Genomic DNA, 4,171 nt, shown 5'->3' with positions numbered 1-4,171 from the left:
TTGCAAGCTCTCCTTGTCACAATTCACTTGCTCTTTGAATGGAGCATCTTCAACTTTCTTCCTCCATTGGAGTTCCGATTTCTTCTTCTCATCTTTTCGGCTATAATGATCAATCATGAAACATGGCTCATGCAAACGAGGAGCTCTCATGGTCTTGTCAAGATTAAAAGTTATGCTTTCATCTCCCACTTCTAGAGTGAGCTCTCCATGCTTCACATCAATCACCGCACCCGCGGTGTGTAGGAAAGGTCTTCCTAAGATGATTGGAATGTTGGAATCTTCCTCCATATCAACAATGACAAAGTCCACCAGGATGAAAAACTTCCCAATTCGCACGGGGACATCTTCCCATATCCCTAGCGGTGTCTTCGTCGATCTATCGGCCATTTGAAGAGTGATATTGGTACATTTAAGCTCTCCCATTCCCAACCTTTTACTTACCGAGTACGGCATGACACTCACACTAGCCCCTAGATCACATAAGGCTTTGTTGATCGTTGTGTCGCCAATGGTACACGGTATTGAGAAGCTTCCCGGATCCTTTAACTTTGGAGGTGAACTCCCTTGAAGTATGGCACTACTCACCTTAGTGAAGGCGATAGTCTCAAGTTTCTGGATCGACTTCTTCTTTGTGAGGATATCTTTCATGTACTTTGCATAGGCCGGAACGTGATTGATTAATTCCGTGAAAGGAATTGAGACTTCTAAGTTCTTCACAATTTCCATGAACTTTCCAAGTTGATCATCAAATTTAGGCTTGGCTTGACGACTTGGAAAAGGAAGTCTAATCACAATGGGCTCCTTTTCTTTGGCTTTGTCTTCATTTTTCTTTGAACTTTCTTCTTTTGATGGTTCCCCTTCTTTGGGACCTTGCACCACAACTTCATTCTCACTAGCTCTCACAACTTCATCCTCAACTTGCTCCTTCGGTGCTTCATACCTTGTACCACTTCTCAAGTGAATGGCACTAACCGTTTCATGTCTAGGGGATTACCTTGAGGTGGTAATTGCCCCTTTTGTCTTTGTGAGCTCGAAGATGCTAGTTGGGTCAATTGTGTTTCCAACATCTTGGTGTGAGCTAGAATGTTGTTGATGGTGGTGTCTTTTGCTTGGCTATCTTTTTGCATTTGGGTGAAAAATTCTTGTTGATTCTTTTGCATTTGAAGGACCGCTTTTTGGACATCAAAACTTTGGTCATTGTGGTGATTGTATGGATTTTGATTTTGGTAACCTTGGTTTTGATTGAAAAAGGGTCTTTGGTTTTGATTTCTCATGGGTGGTGGAGTGTATGTTGTTTGAGGGTTTTGGACATTTTGGCTTTTGTATGAGAGATTTGGATGGAACTTGGTGTTTTCATTGTAAAAATTTGAATAAGGGGTACCGCTTTTGTAAGCTTGGAAAGCATTGACTTGCTCGGTTGTTCCCCTACACTCGCTTGAGTCATGACCTAAGGTTCCACAATTCTCACATATCCCGCTTGGGATTGATGAGGATGCCGTCATGGCATTGACATGATGCTTTGATGATTTTGAGCTTTCCTCAAGTCTAGCCATAGCTTGTTCAAACTTCAAGTTGATTGTGTCAATGTGAGCACTAAGTTGAGCACCCAATTGAGTAACGGTGTCCACTTCATACTTTCCTCCTCTAGTAGCCTTGCGAGGCCTACTATATTGCGAATTATGGACCGCCATTTCCTCAATCTTGTTCCATGTTTGATTGTCATCAACTTCGGTGAACATTCCATTTGATCCCATATTGAGAATGTTCCTTGAATCTTCATATAAACCATTCCAAAATTGTTGCACTAAAAACCATTCGCTAAGTCCATGGTGAGGACATGAGCGACAAATACCTTTGAACCGCTCCCAAGCTTCATACAAAGATTCTTCATCCCTTTGCTTAAAACCCGTAATTTGAGCTCTTAGCATATTGGTCTTTTCCGGTGGGTAGAATTTTTTGTAGAAAGCTAGAGCTAGCTTCTTCCAAGAATCTATTCCAAGGGTGGCCTTATCAAGGCCCTTCAACCATTGTTTTGCGGTGCCGATTAACGAAAAAGGAAATAAGACCCATCTTATTTGGTCTTGAGTCACGCCCGTTTGAGAGATAGCTTCACAATAATCACAAAATGTTTCCATATGAGAATGAGGGTCCTCACTAGGCATTCCCCCGAATTGGCTCCTCTCAACTAGTTGGATGAAGGCGGACTTGGCAATAAAGTTTCCGGTAAGATGTTGTGGGGTAGGAGTACCATTTGGTAGATCCTCCTCGGTGGGTATAGAGTGTGACGAGAATTTAGGCATTGTAGGTGGATTTTGTGTGGTATTGTTTAATGGGTTCTCTTCTCCTTCTATTGCGAAAGGATTGACAAACTCACTAGTGGGTTGAACAACTTCACCAACACCTCCCAAATTCCTCCTAACAAGTCTCCTATTATTCGTGAAGGTTATTTCGATTTCACGGTCAAAAGGTAACAAATCTCTTTGTAACCTTCTAGACATGCAAAATATCAAACAACTCAAAAACAATTAGAACAATCCTTGAGGAGTTTTACTTCCCCAAGGTGAAAAAGACACAACTAAAAACAATAAAAGAAATCTTAAATCAATTAAACACCGTCCCCGGCAACGGCGCCATTTTTTGATCGGAGCCATTTGGTGTTCACAATTAAGCATATGTGGTCGTTGGTCAATGGTCGATACAAAACACAATTTATACTTCACAAACAACTCTACAATTAGTAAAGAGGCAAGTAAAGGTCGGATCCCAAGGGACGGGTATTGAAATGAAGATTCTATTGTAACTAGCGGTGTCTAGGGGTGTCACAAATTGGGTTGATGTAGAAGGTTACTAAACTAAAATAGCAATGAAAATAAACTAACAAGGTAAATGAAATAAGGGTGTAAACAATTGATTAAAAGCACTAGGGTGTCATGGGTTCATAGGGGAATCATGGGATATGATCATACAAACATGTTCTCAAATTATAAGCAAGCAATTATTGTTGTGATGGATTGAGTTGGGTTATATCTTACAATCCTAGGAAAGTTTGGGTCCCGGAGCCGAATCTCTTGGATTGTACAACACCTACAAGTCGACTTAATCTTCCCTACTTAACACATGCATGGTCTAACAAGACTCGAGTTGGGTTATGTCTTACAAGTCAAGTTGAAAGGATAGAAGATGATAGTAAATGCAAGGATTCATAGGCTTAGCATTTCATCAAATATAACATGTGCATGCATTAAGATCAAAACAAGGAAGCAAATAAGATATGAAAGCATATTAATTTAAGCATGAATCATTCCCCATGTTGGTTTCCCTAATCACCCATTAAACCCTAGCTAAGAGACTACTCACTCATTATCATATTGATCATGCTAGAAAGGTTGTCAATCATACTAACATAATGAAACATGATGAATAAATGAAAGTAATTAGCAATAATTAAAAAGGGATTAAGAGATTATACCTACTAATGATTCCAATAATAAAGCAAGAATAATAGAAGTACTTGAATCCTAGATTGAGAGGTTGTCAATCTCCCAATAATAACCCAAATAATCTTCAATTACCCAAAATAAAGTAAGAACAAGAGAGAGATTAAGGAACTAAAACTTGGATTAAAACTTGATTAATATTTGATTACAATATTGAAGAGAGATTTGATTGATATTAACTACACTAATTATTGATAAGAAGAACATGCTCCTCTAATTAGACTAATGGGGTATTTATAGTGAAAATTAGGGAGGATGCATTAGGGTTAACTAAGGGCTAAACTAGTAATTACACTTTTTAAGTTGAGCAAGGAGCCTCCGGGATTGTCCGAGAGAAGGGCTTCTTCATTTCGTAGCTTGAAGAAACGAAATCTGTCTTTGTCTTTGATCCGTGCGGCTGGGAGTCGGGACGGCCGGATCTGGGATGGACAATCCGAGCGGATCAAGGAACGAGACGCACAGATCGGGGCATGGGCAATCCGAGCGGATTCTGGTGAGGACGCTCGGACTGGCGAGGACGGACGGATTCTCTACAATCCGTTCGGATTGTAGCTCAAGACTTTCCTTCTTCTTTTTCTTCCCTTTTCTTCATAAATTCCTTGGGGATTTCCTTGGGGACTCAAGGATCCTTTTCTCAACAATGCTCTTCTACTATGCTATGTACAAAGGCCTTC

At 40.3% G+C, this 4,171-nt stretch overlaps 1 non-coding gene across 1 annotated transcript; it reads left to right on the top strand.

Annotated features, from left to right (window-relative positions):
- The first annotated feature begins 1,821 nt into the window (after window positions 1-1,821).
- Window positions 1,822-1,928, top strand: LOC141625962 (small nucleolar RNA R71). Its single transcript, XR_012535701.1, has one exon. It is a non-coding gene; the product is annotated as a small nucleolar RNA R71 (small nucleolar RNA).
- Window positions 1,929-4,171: the final 2,243 nt, after the last annotated feature.

Source organism: Silene latifolia, chromosome X, assembly GCF_048544455.1.
Source record: "Silene latifolia isolate original U9 population chromosome X, ASM4854445v1, whole genome shotgun sequence".
Taxonomy (NCBI): domain Eukaryota; kingdom Viridiplantae; phylum Streptophyta; class Magnoliopsida; order Caryophyllales; family Caryophyllaceae; genus Silene; species Silene latifolia.
This window is presented reverse-complemented; position numbering and strand designations above follow the sequence as displayed.